General features: G+C 58.4%; 1 protein-coding gene and 1 pseudogene across 1 annotated transcript in view; both read right to left on the bottom strand.

The window, feature by feature from the left end:
* LOC148136203 (uncharacterized) overlaps nucleotides 1-11,979 on the bottom strand; it is a 51,425-nt pseudogene extending 39,446 nt beyond the window's left edge.
* LOC122543998 (neurexin-1-like) overlaps nucleotides 1-15,710 on the bottom strand; it is a 1,169,973-nt gene that overhangs the window by 108,316 nt on the left and 1,045,947 nt on the right. The window lies entirely within an intron of this gene.

Raw genomic sequence — 15,710 nt, 5'->3', positions numbered from 1 at the left:
AGCACTGTCGGAGGGTCAGTACTGAGGGAGTGCAGCACTGTCGGAGGGTCAGTACTGAGGGAGTGCTGCACTGTCGGAGTGTCAGTACTGAGGGAGTGCCGCACTGTCGGAGGGTCAGTACTGAGGGAGTGCCGCACTGTCGGAGGGTCAGTACTGAGGGAGTGCAGCACTGTCAGCGTGTCAGTACTGAGGGAGTGCCGCACTGTCGGAGGGTCAGCACTGAGGGAGTGCCGCACTGTCTGAGGGTCAGTACTGAGGCAGCGCCACACTGTCAGAGGGTCAATGCTGATGGAGCGCCGCACTGTGAGCGCGTCAGTACTGAGGGAGTGCAGCACTGTCGGACGGTCAGTACTGAGGGAGCGCCGCACTGTCGGAGGGTCAGTACTGAGGGAGCGCCGCACTGTCGGAGGGTCATTACTGAGGGAGTGCCGCAGTGTCGGACGGTCAGTACTGAGGGAGCGCCGCACTGTCGGAGGGTCAGTACTGAGGGAGTGCCGCACTGTCGGAGGGTCAGTACTGAGGGAACGCCTCACAGTCGGAGGGTCATTACTGAGGGAGTGCCGCAGTGTCGGACGGTCAGTACTGAGGGAGCGCCGCACTGTCGGAGGGTCAGTACTGAGGGAGCGCCGCACTGTCGGAGGGTCATTACTGAGGGAGTGCCGCAGTGTCAGACGGTCAGTACTGAGGGAGCGCCGCACTGTCGGAGGGTCAGTACGGAGGAAGCGCCGTAGTGTCGGAGGGTCAGTACTGAGGGAGCGCCGCACTGTCGGAGGATCAGTACTGAGGGAACGCCGCACTGTCGGAGGATCAGTACTGAGAGAGTGCTGCACTGTCGCAGTGTCAGTACTGAGGGAGTGCCGCACTGTCGGAGGGTCAGTACTGAGGCAATGCAGCACTGTCAGCGTGTCAGTACTGAGGGAGTGCCACACTGTCGGAGGGTCAGTGCTGAGGGAGCGCCGCACTGTCGGAGGGTCAGCACTGAGGGAGTGCCGCACCGTCAGAGGGTCAGTACTTAGGGAGTGCCGCACTGTCGGAGGGTCAGTGCTGATGGAGCATCGCACTGTCGGAGGGTCAGTGCTGAGGCAGTGCCGCACTGTCAGAGGGTCAGTGCTGAGGCAGCGCCGCACTGTCGGAGGGTCAGTACTGAGGGAGCGCCGCACTGTCAGAGGGTCTGTGCTGAGGGAGCGCCGCACTGTCGGAGGGTCAGTACTGAGGGAGTGCCGCACTGTCGGAGGGTCTGTACTGAGGGAGTGCAGCACTGTCAGCGTGTCAGTACTGAGGGAGTGACGCACTGTCGGAGGGTCAGTACTGAGGGAGTGCCGCACTGTCGGATGGTCAGTACTGAGGGAGCGCCGCACTGTCGGAGGATCAGTACTGAGGGAGTGCAGCACTGTCAGCGTGTCAGTACTGAGGGAGTGCCGCACTGTCGGAGGGTCAGCACTGAGGGAGTGCCGCACTGTCTGAGGGTCAGTACTGAGGCAGCGCCACACTGTCAGAGGGTCAATGCTGATGGAGCGCCGCACTGTGAGCGCGTCAGTACTGAGGGAGTGCAGCACTGTCGGACGGTCAGTACTGAGGGAGCGCCGCACTGTCGGAGGGTCAGTACTGAGGGAGCGCCGCACTGTCGGAGGGTCATTACTGAGGGAGTGCCGCAGTGTCGGACGGTCAGTACTGAGGGAGCGCCGCACTGTCGGAGGGTCAGTACTGAGGGAGTGCCGCACTGTCGGAGGGTCAGTACTGAGGGAACGCCTCACAGTCGGAGGGTCATTACTGAGGGAGTGCCGCAGTGTCGGACGGTCAGTACTGAGGGAGCGCCGCACTGTCGGAGGGTCAGTACTGAGGGAGCGCCGCACTGTCGGAGGGTCATTACTGAGGGAGTGCCGCAGTGTCAGACGGTCAGTACTGAGGGAGCGCCGCACTGTCGGAGGGTCAGTACGGAGGAAGCGCCGTAGTGTCGGAGGGTCAGTACTGAGGGAGCGCCGCACTGTCGGAGGATCAGTACTGAGGGAACGCCGCACTGTCGGAGGATCAGTACTGAGAGAGTGCTGCACTGTCGCAGTGTCAGTACTGAGGGAGTGCCGCACTGTCGGAGGGTCAGTACTGAGGCAATGCAGCACTGTCAGCGTGTCAGTACTGAGGGAGTGCCACACTGTCGGAGGGTCAGTGCTGAGGGAGCGCCGCACTGTCGGAGGGTCAGCACTGAGGGAGTGCCGCACCGTCAGAGGGTCAGTACTTAGGGAGTGCCGCACTGTCGGAGGGTCAGTGCTGATGGAGCATCGCACTGTCGGAGGGTCAGTGCTGAGGCAGTGCCGCACTGTCAGAGGGTCAGTGCTGAGGCAGCGCCGCACTGTCGGAGGGTCAGTACTGAGGGAGCGCCGCACTGTCAGAGGGTCTGTGCTGAGGGAGCGCCGCACTGTCGGAGGGTCAGTACTGAGGGAGTGCCGCACTGTCGGAGGGTCTGTACTGAGGGAGTGCAGCACTGTCAGCGTGTCAGTACTGAGGGAGTGACGCACTGTCGGAGGGTCAGTACTGAGGGAGTGCCGCACTGTCGGATGGTCAGTACTGAGGGAGCGCCGCACTGTCGGAGGATCAGTACTGAGGGAGTGCAGCACTGTCAGCGTGTCAGTACTGAGGGAGTGCCGCACTGTCGGAGGGATCTGTACTGAGGGAGCGCCACACTGTCGGAGGGTCATTACTGAGGGAGTGCCGCAGTGTCAGACGGTCAGTACTGAGGGAGCGCCGCCCTGTCGGAGGGTCAGTACTGAGGGAGCGCCGCACTGTCGGAGGGTCAGTATGGAGGAAGCGCCGTCGTGTCGGAGGGTCAGTACTGAGGGAGCGCCGCACTGTCGGAGGGTCAGGACTGAGGGAGCGCCGCACTGTCGGAGGATCAGTACTGAGAGAGTGCTGCACTGTCGGAGGGTCAGTACTGAGGCAGTGCAGCACTGTCAGCGTGTCAGTACTGAGGGAGTGCCGCACTGTCGGAGGGTCAGTGCTGAGGGAGCGCCGCACTGTCGGAGGGTCAGCACTGAGGGAGTGCCGCACTGTCAGAGGGTCAGTACTTAGGGAGTGCCGCACTGTCGGAGGGTCAGTGCTGAGGGAATGCCGCACTGTCGGAGGGTCAGTACTGAGGGAGTGCCGCACTGTCGGAGGGTCAGGACTGAGGGAGCGCCGCACTGTCAGCGTGTCAGTACTGAGGGAGTGCCGCACTGTCGGAGGGTCAGTGCTGAGGGAGCGCCGCACTGTCGGAGGGTCAGCACTGAGGGAGTGCCGCACTGTCAGAGGGTCAGTACTTAGGGAGTGCCGCACTGTCGGAGGGTCAGTGCTGAGGGAGTGCCGCACTGTCGGAGAGTCAGTACTGAGGGAGTGCCGCACTGTCGGAGGGTCAGGACTGAGGGAGCGCCGCACTGTCAGCGTGTCAGTACTGAGGGAGTGCCGCACTGTCGGAGGGTCAGTACTGAGGGAGTGCCGCACTGTCTGAGGGTCAGTACTGAGGCAGCGCCGCACTGTCAGAGGGTCAATGCTGATGGAGCGCCGCACTGTCGGAGGGTCTGTACTGAGGGAGTGCGGCACTGTCAGAGGGTCAGTCCTGAGGGAGTGCCGCACTGTCAGCGTGTCAGTACTGAGGGAGTGCAGCACTGTCAGAGGGTCAGTACTGAGGCAGTGCAGCACTGAAAGCGTGTCAGGACTGAGGGAGTGCCGCAATGTCGGAGGGTCAGTACTGAGGGAGTGCCGCACTGTCGGAGGGTCAGTACTGAGGGAGCGCCGCACTGTCGGAGGGTCAGTACTGAGGAAGTGCAGCACTGTCAGCGTGTCAGGACTGAGGGAGTGCCGCACTGTCGGAGGGTCAGTACTGAGGGAGTGCCGCACTGTCGGAGGGTCAGTACTGAGGGAGTGCCGCACTGTCAGAGGGTCAGTACTGAGGGAGTGCAGCACTGTCAGCGTGTCAGTTCTGAGGGAGTGACGCACTGTCGGAGGGTCAGTACTAAGGGAGTGCCGCACTGTCAGAGGGTCAGTGCTGAGGGATCACCACACTGTCGGAGGGTCAGTGCTCAGGCAGCGCCGCAATGTGAGAGGGTCAGTACTGAGGGAGCCCCGCACATTCGGAGCGTCAGTGCTGAGGGAGTGCCGCACTGTCGGAGGGTCAATGCTGAGGGAGTGCCGCACTGTCGGAGGGTCAGTGCTGAGGGAGTGCCGCACTGTCGGAGTGTCAGTGCTGAGGGAATGCTGCACTGTCGGAGGGTCAGTACTGAGGGAGTGCCGCACTGTTGGAGGGTCAGTGCTAAGGGCGTGCCGCACTGTCGGAGGGTCAGTGCTGATGGAGAGCCGCACTGTCGGAGGGTCAGTACTGTTGGAACGCTGCACAGTCGGAGGGTCAGTGCTGAGGAAGTGCTGCACTGTCATAGGGTCAGTACTGAGGGAGTGCCGCACTGTCGGAGGGTCAGTGATGAGGGAGTGCCGCACTGTCGGAGGGTCAGTACTGAGGGAGTGCAGCACTGACAGCGTGTCAGTACTGAGGGAGTGCCGCAATGTCGGAGGGTCAGTGCTGAGGGAGTGCCGCACTGTCGGAGGGTCAGTGCTGATGGAGAGCCGCACTGTCGGAGGGTCAGTACTGTTGGAACGCTGCACAGTCGGAGGGTCAGTGCTGAGGAAGTGCCGCACTGTCATAGGGTCAGTACTGAGGGAGTGCCGCACTGTCGGAGGGTCAGTGATGAGGGAGTGCCGCACTGTCAGAGGGTCAGTACTGAGGGAGTGCAGCACTGTCAGCGTGTCAGTATTGAGGGAGTGCCGCAATGTCGGAGGTTCAGTACTGAGGGAGCTCCGCACGGTCGGAGGGTCAGTGCAGAGGGAGCGCCGCACTGTCGGAGGGTCAGTGCTGAGGGAGCGCCGCACTGTCGGAGAGTCAGTACTGAGGGAGTGCCGCACTGTCGGAGGGTCAGTACTGAGGGTACGCCGCACTGTCGGAGGGTCAGTGCTGAGGGAGTGCCGCACTGTCGGAGGGTCAGTACTGAGGGAGTGCCGCACTGTCGGAGGGTCAGTACTGAGGGAGTGCCGCACTGTCGGAGGGTCAGTACTGAGGGAGTGCCGCACTGTCGGAGGGTCAGTACTGAGGGAGTGCCGCACTGTCGGAGGGTCAGTACTGAGGGAGTGCCGCACTGTCGGAGGGTCAGTGCTGAGGGAGTGCCGCACTGTCGGAGGGTCAGTGCTGAGGGAGTGCCGCACTGTCGGAGGGTCAGTACTGAGGGAGTGCCGCACTGTCGGAGGGTCAGTACTGAGGGAGTGTCGCACTGTCGGAGGGTCAGTGCTGAGGGAGTGCCGCACTGTCGAAGGGTCAGTGCTGAGGGAGTGCCGCACTGTCGGAGGGTCAGTACTGAGGGAGTGCAGCACTGTCAGCGTGTCAGTACTGAGGGAGTGCCGCAATGTCGGAGGGTCAGTGCTGAGGGAGTGCCGCACTGTCGGAGGGTCAGTGCAGAAGGAGCGCCGCACTGTCGGAGGGTCACTACTGAGGGAGCGCCGCACTGTCGGAGGGTCAGTGCTGAGGGAGCGCCGCACAGTCGGAGGGTCAGTACTGATGGAACGCTGCACAGTCGGAGGGTCAGTGCTGAGGAAGTGCTGCACTGTCATAGGGTCAGTACTGACGGAGTGCCGCACTGTCGGAGGGTCAGTGATGAGGGAGTGCCGCACTGTCAGCGTGTCAGGACTGAGGGAGTGCCGCAATGTCGGAGGGTCAGTACTGTTGGAACGCTGCACAGTCGGAGGGTCAGTGCTGAGGAAGTGCTGCACTGTCATAGGGTCAGTACTGAGGGAGTGCCGCACTGTCGGAGGGTCAGTGATGAGGGAGTGCCGCAATGTCGGAGGGTCAGTACAGTTGGAACGCTGCACAGTCGGAGGGTCAGTGCTGAGGAAGTGCTGCACTGTCGGAGGGTCAGTGCTGATGGAGAACCGCACTGTCGGAGGGTCAGTACTGTTGGAACGCTGCACAGTCGGAGGGTCAGTGCTGAGGAAGTGCTGCACTGTCATAGGGTCAGTACTGAGGGAGTGCCGCACTGTCGGAGGGTCAGTGATGAGGGAGTGCCGCACTGTCAGAGGGTCAGTACTGAGGGAGTGCAGCACTGTCAGCGTGTCAGTGTTGAGGGAGTGCCGCAATGTCGGAGGGTCAGTACTGAGGGAGTGCAGCACTGTCAGCGTGTCAGTACTGAGGGAGTGCCGCAATGTCGGAGGGTCAGTGCTGAGGGAGTGCCGCACTGTCGGAGGGTCAGTGCAGAAGGAGCGCCGCACTGTCGGAGGGTCACTACTGAGGGAGCGCCGCACTGTCGGAGGGTCAGTGCTGAGGGAGCGCCGCACAGTCGGAGGGTCAGTGCTGATGGACAGCCGCACTGTCGGAGGGTCAGTACTGATGGAACGCTGCACAGTCGGAGGGTCAGTGCTGAGGAAGTGCTGCACTGTCATAGGGTCAGTACTGACGGAGTGCCGCACTGTCGGAGGGTCAGTGATGAGGGAGTGCCGCACTGTCGGAGGGTCAGTACTGAGGGAGTGCAGCACTGTCAGCGTGTCAGGACTGAGGGAGTGCCGCAATGTCGGAGGGTCAGTACAGTTGGAACGCTGCACAGTCGGAGGGTCAGTGCTGAGGAAGTGCTGCACTGTCGGAGGGTCAGTGCTGATGGAGAGCCGCACTGTCGGAGGGTCAGTACTGTTGGAACACTGCACAGTCGGAGGGTCAGTGCTGAGGAAGTGCTGCACTGTCATAGGGTCAGTACTGAGGGAGTGCCGCACTGTCGGAGGGTCAGTGATGAGGGAGTGCCGCACTGTCAGAGGGTCAGTACTGAGGGAGTGCAGCACTGTCAGCGTGTCAGTGTTGAGGGAGTGCCGCAATGTCGGAGGGTCAGTACTGAGGGAGCTCCGCACGGTCGGAGGGTCAGTGCAGAGGGAGCGCCGCACTGTCGGAGGGTCACTACTGAGGGAGCGCCGCACTGTCGGAGGGTCAGTGCTGAGGGAGCGCCGCACTGTCGGAGAGTCAGTACTGAGGGAGTGCCGCACTGTCGGAGGATCACTACTGAGGGAGTGCCGCACTGTCGGAGGGTCAGTGCTGAGGGAGTGCCGCACTGTCGGAGGGTCAGTGCTGAGGGAGTGCCGCACTGTCGGAGGGTCAGTACTGAGGGAGCGCTGCACTGTCAGAGGGTCAGTACTGAGGGAGCGTCGCAGTGTCGGAGGGTCAGTGCTGAGGGAGCGCCGCACGTTTGGAGCGTCAGTGCTGAGGTAGCGCCACACTGTCGGAGGATCACTGCTGAGGGAGCGCCGCACTGTCGGAGGGTCAGTGCTGAGGGAGTGCCGCACTGTCGGAGGGTCAGTGCAGAAGGAGCGCCGCACTGTCGGAGGGTCACTACTGAGGGAGCGCCGCACTGTCGGAGGGTCAGTGCTGAGGGAGCGCCACACAGTCGGAGGGTCAGTGCTGAGGGAGCGCCGCACTGTCAGAGGGTCAGTACTGAGGGAGTGCCGCACTGTCGGAGGGTCAGTACTGAGGGAGTGCAGCACTGTCGGAGTGTCAGTCCTGAGGGAGTGCTGCACTGTCGGAGTGTCAGTACTGAGGGAGTGCCGCACTGTCGGAGGGTCAGTACTGAGGGAGTGCCGCACTGTCGGAGGGTCAGTACTGAGGGAGTGCAGCACTGTCAGCGTGTCAGTACTGAGGGAGTGCCGCACTGTCGGAGGGTCAGTACTGAGGGAGTGCCGCACTGTCGGAGGGTCAGGACTGAGGGAGCGCCGCACTGTCAGCGTGTCAGTACTGAGGGAGTGCCGCACTGTCAGAGGGTCAATGCTGATGGAGCGCCGCACTGTCGGAGGGTCTGTACTGAGGGAGCGCCGCACTGTCAGAGGGTCAGTACTGAGGGAGTGCAGCACTGTCAGCGTGTCAGTACTGAGGGAGCGCCGCACTGTCAGCGTGTCAGTACTGAGGGAGTGCTGCACTGTCGGAGGGTCAGTACTGAGGGAGTGCCGCACTGTTGGAGGGTCAGGACTGAGGGAGTGCCGCAATGTCGGAGGGTCAGTACTGAGGGAGTGCCGCACTGTCGGAGGGTCAGTACAGAGGGAGTGCAGCACTGTCAGCGGGTCAGTACTGAGGGAGTGACGCACTGTCGGAGGGTCAGTACTGAGGGAGTGCCGCACTGTCGGAGGGTCAGTACTGAGGAAGTGCAGCACTGTCAGCGTGTCAGGACTGAGGGAGTGCCGCAATGTCGGAGGGTCAGGACTGAGGGAGTGCCGCACTGTCGGAGGGTCAGTACTGAGGGAGTGCAGCACTGTCAGCGTGTCAGTACTGAGGGAGTGACGCACTGTCGGAGGGTCAGTACTGAGGGAGTGCCGCACTGTCAGAGGGTCAGTGCTGAGGGATCACCACACTGTCGGAGGGTCAGTGCTCAGGCAGCGCCGCAATGTGAGAGGGTCAGTGCTGAGCGAGCCCCGCACTTTCGGAGCGTCAGTGCTGAGGGAGTGCCGCACTGTCGGAGGGTCAATGCTGAGGGAGTGCCGCACTGTCGGTGGGTCAGTGCTGAGGGAGTGCCGCACTGTCGGAGGGTCAGTACTGAGGGAATGCTGCACTGTCGGAGGGTCAGTGATGAGGGAGTGCCGCACTGTTGGAGGGTCAGTGCTAAGGGCGTGCCGCACTGTCGGAGGGTCAGTGCTGATGGACAGCCGCACTGTCGGAGGGTCAGTACTGATGGAACGCTGCACAGTCGGAGGGTCAGTGCTGAGGAAATGCTGCACTGTCATAGGGTCAGTACTGAGGGAGTGCCGCACTGTCATAGGGTCAGTACTGAGGGAGCGCCGCACTGTCAGAGGGTCAGTACTGAGGGAGCGCCGCACTGTCAGAGGGTTAGTACTGAGGGAGCGCCGCATTGTCAGAGGGTCAGTACTGAGGGAGTGCCGCACTATCGGAGGGTCAGTACTGAGGGAGCGCCGCCCTGTCAGCGTGTCAGTACTGAGGGAGTGCCGCACTGTCGGTGGGTCAGTTGGAAATTCGTTGTTGGAAGTGGATTTGAAACCCTTCACAGACACGGTTTTTGGTAAAGGCACCCTTCCAGCCACGTTCAGGAATTGGCAGACCTTCTCCCCTTCCTCTCATGGGATCTTGCTCTGCAGTGGTGGCCTGGCGTAATGCCCCACAGCAGGGTTGGTGCACGGGCTGTGCAGTGTTTTGGGGTGGACACTTTGTCAATAGGAGCAGGAACCTCCTCGTAGCCCAGTCAGCCACTGAGGTGGTCCGTTGACCCCTATCTTACATCCCAGTCCCAAATTCCCTGCTTTCTCCCTCTCGTTGGGACCTTTCACTCTCAAAATATATCCACATCCTTCTTGAAAACATTCATGTTCCGGCTTCAATCGCTCTCTGTCGCAGAGATTTCCACAGGCTTCCCACCTCTCCGGGTTTAGACTTTTATTTTTATTCAATCATGGGATGAAGGTGGCAATGGGCCGGGCCCAGCGTTTATTGCCCCCCTCCCTAATTACCCAGAGGGGGCTGTTAAGAGTGAACCGCATCGCTGTGGGCCTGGAATCACGTGTAGGCCCAGACCAGGTAAGGATGGCAGTTTCCTTCCCTTCGTGAACCAGATGGGCTTTTCCGTCAATGGATTCCTGGTCATTGTTGGACAGTTAATTCAATTATTAAAAATCTGGAATTAAAATTCCACCATCTGCCCTGACGGGATTCGAACTCAGGTTGTTGGATCAACAGGCCAGCAATAATACCACCATGCCATAGCCTGTCCCCGTCCACCATCTTGTTGAGTCACCTCATCCTACTCTTATCTCTCCCTGTCTATCTGTGCCTCTCCCCTTTCCTTCAGAGTGTGTCGCCTTCCCGCCAGGCCTAGCGGTGGTTGGGGTGGGGGGGGGGGGCGGGCGTGGGTGCCCCGAAGCACGGGAAGGCGCCGCAGCAATGCCAGTTGTTGTTGTCGAGGCTTTGCCAGGATTCTGCGCCATTCACGGACCCGCTCGCTGTCCAGACAATCCGTCCCCGTCCACGTCCGGTGCGATTACCCTGGCACCGTGTCAGATCCCATCTCGGCAAGTTCCTTCCCCCCGCCCCCGCGCAGCCCCTGGCCGTCACCCTTCGGGAACGGCGGCGTTAATCCTTTGTTGTCACTGGCCGGAACGCGGACTTCCAGCAGCCGAGACGCATCTCCCAGATAAAATGGCGAGTCATAGCGGCCTGCAGCACAGAAAGAAGGCCCTTCGGCCCATCGAGTCTGCGCCAAGCCACCTCCCTATTCAAATCCCATTCCCCCAGCACTTGGCCCATAGCCTTGCCATCGCGTGTGCCCGTCTAAATCCTTCAATGCGATGGGAGATTTCTGCCTCTCCCACACCTCTCAGGCATCGCGTTCCAGATTCCCACCACCCTCTGGGTGAAAACGTTTCCCCTCACGTCCCCCTGGAAACCTCCTGCCCCTTCCCTTAAACTGATGCCCCCCTCCCCCAGTCCTCTACCAAGAGGGTAACGTTCCTTCCTATCTATCTAAGCCCCCCCATCATTTTATCCATCTCAGTCACATTCCCCCTCTCAGTCTCCTCTGCTCTAAGGAAAGCGACCCCAGTCTGTCCAATCTCTCTCCATCGCTGAAACTCTCTAGCCCCGGGTAACATCCTGGGAAATCTCCCTCTGCCCCCTCTCCCAGCGCTACCCCATCCCTCCGATAGTGTGGATTCGGGAACTGCACACGGTCCCCTAGCTGCAGCCTAACCAGTGGGTTGTACAGTTCCTGCATCACCTCCCTGCTCTTAAACTCTATACCTCTGCTAATAAAGGCAAGAATGCCTTATGCTTTCTGAACCACTTTATCTCGCTGTCCGGCTACATTAAGGGAGTGGTGGACGTGCACACCAAGATCCCTCTGTCCCTAGGATGCCTCCCATCCTGGATTCCCTTCCCTTGTTTGTGCTGCCAAAGAGCCTCTTTTCACATTGATCCCAATTGAATTCCGTTTGATTGACTGGTTGATTTATCATTGTCACATGTCCCGAGGTACAGTGAAAAGTGATGTTTTGCATGCGACACAGGCAGATCAGACCGTACAGAGTGCATCAGGGTAACAGAACAGAGCGCAGAATGGAGGGATACGGGTGTATAGAGAGAGAGAGAAAGAGAGAGATCAGAATCGACATTGCAGAGGTCCCTTCCTGAGTCTGATAATGGCGGGGAAGAAGCTGTTCTTGAATCTGCGTTTTCAAACTTGTATATCTCCTGCCTGAGGGAAGAGGGTGGGAGAGATTATAACCGGGGTGGGAGGGGTCTCTGATGATGTCGGCTGCCTTCCCGAGGCAGTGGGGTGTGTAGGTGGAGTCGGTGGGTGGAAGGTTGGGTTTGTGTGAGGGACTGGGCTGTGCTCACAGCTCCCTGGAGTTTCTCACAGCCCTGGGCAGAGCAGTTGTCCACTTCCTGTAATCTAAGGCTATCCTCCTCACTATTTCCGATCTGACTGATTTTCAGATCATCTGGGAACGTACTGACCAACCCTCCCACATTCAAGTCAAACTCATTGAAGGGTCCCAACACCGAGGGGATCCCACTCGGCCAATCGTGGATCCGGTTTGCCAGATTTCCCCTTGGATCTCACGGGATCTTAGCTTTGCTATCACTCTCCCGTACAGGACCTTGCTGACGTCCCAATAGACTACCTCAAAAGCACTGCCCACGTCACCTCTTTCAAACATCAACAACAAAAGGTTCTTCGCACGTTATTTTGAGCTCAACAACTCACCAGACGTTACGTCTCAGGAGTAAACCTGCTTAAGCTTCATTCACCAGTCTCACCTGTATGTGAATCCCTATTGTACTGGAAGTAGCCATTCAGCCCATCAGGTCCTCACCGACCCTCCCAACCTATCTCCACAACCCTAGCATTTACCATTGTTAGCCTGCATCCTGTCTTCATCTCCCACTCCCAGCCCGTTGCGTTGAAACTTTGCACCCTCATTTTCAACTCCGTTCATGGTCACGTCAAGACAGACATTACAGAATCAGAGAATCGCTCCAGTGAGGAAACAGGCTCTTCGGCCCAACAGGTCCACACCGACCCTCTGAAGAGTAACCCACCCAGATCCATTCCCCTCCCCTATTACCCCTGACTAATCCACCCTAACCTGCACATCCCTGGGCACTATGGGACAATTTAGCACGGCCAATCCACGCTAACCTGCACATCCCTGGGCACTATGGGACAATTTATCACGGCCATTCCACCCTAACCTGCACATCCCTGGGCACTATGGGACAATTTAGCACGGCCAATCCACCCTAACCTGCACATCCCTGGACACTATGGGACAATTTAGCACGGCCAATCCACCCTAACCTGCACATCCCTGGACACTATGGGACAATTTATCACGGCCAATCCATCCTAACCTGCACATCCCTGGACACTATGGGACAATTTAGCACGGCCAATCCACCCTAACCTGCACATCCCTGGACACTATGGGACAATTTAGCACGGCCAATCCACGCTAACCTGCACATCCCTGGGCACTATGGGACAATTTATCACGGCCAATCCACCCTAACCTGCACATCCCTGGGCACTATGGGACAATTTAGCACGGCCAATCCACCCTAACCTGCACATCCCTGGACACTATGGGACAATTTAGCACGGCCAATCCACGCTAACCTGCACATCCCTGGGCACTATGGGACAATTTATCACGGCCATTCCACCCTAACCTGCACATCCCTGGGCACTATGGGACAATTTAGCACGGCCAATCCACCCTAACCTGTACATCCCTGGGCACTATGGGACAATTTAGCACGGCCAATCCACCCTAACCTGCACATCCCTGGGCACTATGGGACAATTTAGCACGGCCAATCCATCCCTAACCTGCACATCCCTGGGCATGATGGGACAATTTAGCACGGCCAATCCACCCTAACCTGCACATCCCAGGACACTATGGGACAATTTAGCACGGCCAATCCACCCTAACCTGCACATCCCTGGGCACTATGGGACAATTTAGCACGGCCAATCCATCCCTAACCTGCACATCCCTGGGCATGATGGGACAATTTAGCACGGCCAATCCACCCTAACCTGCACATCCCAGGACACTATGGGACAATTTAGCACGGCCAATCCACCCAACCTGCACATCCCTGGACACTATGGGACAATTTAGCACGGCCAATCCACCCTAACCTGCACATCCCTGGGCACTATGGGACAATTTAGCATAGCCAATCCACCCTAACCTGCACATTCCTGGGCACTATGGGACAATTTAGCATAGCCAATCCACCCTAACCTGCACATCCCTGGGTACTATGGGACAATTTAGCACGGCCAATCCACCCTAACCTGCACATCCCTGGACACTATGGGACAATTTAGCACGGCCAATCCATCCCTAACCTGCACATCCCGGGGCACTATGGGACAATTTAGCACGGCCAATCCACCCTAACCTGCACATCACTGGACACTATGGGACAATTTAGCACGGCCAATCCACCCTAACCTGCACATCCCTGGGCACTATGGGACAATTTAGCACGGCCAATCCACCCTAACCTGCACATCCCAGGACACTATGGGACAATTTAGCACGGCCAATCCACGCAACCTGCACATCCCTGGACACTATGGGACAATTTAGCACGGCCAATCAACCCTAACCTGCACATTCCTGGGCACTATGGGACAATTTAGCACGGCCAATCCATCCCTAACCTGCACATCTTTGGACTGTGGGAGGAAACCCACGCAGACACGGGCAGAATGTGCAAACCCCACACAGACAGTCGCCTGAGGAGGGAAATCGAACCTGGGTCCCTGGCTCTGTGAGGCAGCAGTGCTAACCTTGCTGCCACTGAGCTGCCTGATATTAGAGAAGATTTCATCTCTGGGAGGGGTGAGTGATTCTGTGGATTCCTGTACTGCCGAGGGTTGTCGAGGCTGGGTCATTAATTCGATCCTAGGCCGAGGGAGAGAGGTTGTTCATCATTGGGGGGGGGGGGGGGGGGGGGTGAAATAGGGATTGCAGGGAAACAGGAGGCAAATGGAGTTGGAGATTATCATAATCTCACTGGGTGGCATAGGAGGCTGGATGGGAAAAGCCTCTCCCGTCACTATGTCTGTAATCTCTGACGACTCACTCTGAGATCTCCTCATTCCCACCGCCCTTTTTCCTGCCTGTTTAGCATCTCCCAGTGTCTCCCAGATGTCCCTGTCCTGCTGCTCCCACGCTGACAACACTTCCCCGGCTTGGGGCATTTGTCATCTGGGCTGGTGTGTGAGAGTTACCAAGTCATAGAGACACAGAGCAGTGCAGCACGGAAACCCGTCCACGCCGACCAGATATCCCAACCTCATCTCGTCCCATTCCCCAGCACTTGGCCCATATCCCTCCAAACCTTTCCTATTCCTGTCCCCATCCAGATGCCTTTTAAATGTTGTCATTGTACCAGCCTCCACCACTTCCTCTGGCAGCTCATTCCATACACGTACCACCCTCTGTGTGAAAAAGTTGCCCCTTAGGTCTCTTTTATATCTTTCCCCTCTCACCCTAAACCTATACCCTCTAGTTCTGGACTCCCCCACCCCAGGGAAAAGACTTAGCCTATTTACCCTATCCATGCTCCCTCATGATTTTATAAACCTCTATAAGGTCATCCCTCAGCCTCCGACGCTCCAGGGAAAACAGCCCCAGCCTGTTCAGCCTCTCCCTGTAGCTCAAACCCTCCAACCCTGGCAACATCCTTGTAAATCTTTTCTGAACCCTTTCAAGTTTCACAACACCTTTCCGATAGGAAGGAGACCAGAATTGTACACAATATTCCAACAGTGGCCTAACCAATGTCCTGTACAGCCGCAACATGACCTCCCAACTCCTGTACTCAATACTCTGACCAATAAAGGAAAGCGAACCCCACGCTTTCTTCACTATCCGAATTACTTGAGTTTGTTTGCTGCTGCCAATCCCCTCAAGGAATAGGTCATAGAATCCCTACAGTGCAGGAACAGGCCATTCGGTCCAACATGTCCACATCGACCTTCTGAAGAGAAACCCACCCAGACCCATTCCCCAACCTTTATTACTCTACTTTTACCCCTGACTAATGCACCGAACCTACACATCCTTCGCGCTTCCCCGTGATTTAATTTTCGAGGTTCACACTCACGGCCTGTTAGGCCACACCTGGGCTTTCCACTGGCCCTCGACCCCCTTGAATACTCCCCTGCCCGTCTCTGATAGGGAATCCGTCAGGTGGGATCGAGGGACACCCTTACATGACATGGAACCTCCAGCCCCCATCCCGTCCACCACCCACCAGCGTTCCCTTGCCTTCAGGGAGGCTCCCCCTCTCTCCTGAGGCGTAGGCCCGATCCAAAGCCTCCAGCCCTTGACCGTTTCGAACAGCTCAGTATTCTTCGGCCCTCAGGATGAGGGAGCGTGTTCTGCTCAGTGCTGATGACCTTGGTGTGTGACTCTGGTGTCAGCTTGCTTCTTGAAAGTTCCTTTTGTCTCACTGCCCACAAACCCGCGAGAATTGTCAGGCACGGCCCAGGTTAAATCCTAGGCCCTTTCGTCAAGACTTGTATGAAATGAAGTCTCACAGTCACCGAGGGAGCCGGTCAGAACTCCAGCCGAGTGAAATATTAATGCAGACAAGCTATCTCAAATCATTACAGGGCACGTCTTGTCACAAAACCATGAAA

Source organism: Chiloscyllium plagiosum, unplaced genomic scaffold, assembly GCF_037043375.1.
Source record: "Chiloscyllium plagiosum isolate Xiang-an unplaced genomic scaffold, Cpla_swu_hap1 HiC_scaffold_46, whole genome shotgun sequence".
NCBI classification, from domain to species: Eukaryota; Metazoa; Chordata; class Chondrichthyes; order Orectolobiformes; family Hemiscylliidae; genus Chiloscyllium; species Chiloscyllium plagiosum.
This window is presented reverse-complemented; position numbering and strand designations above follow the sequence as displayed.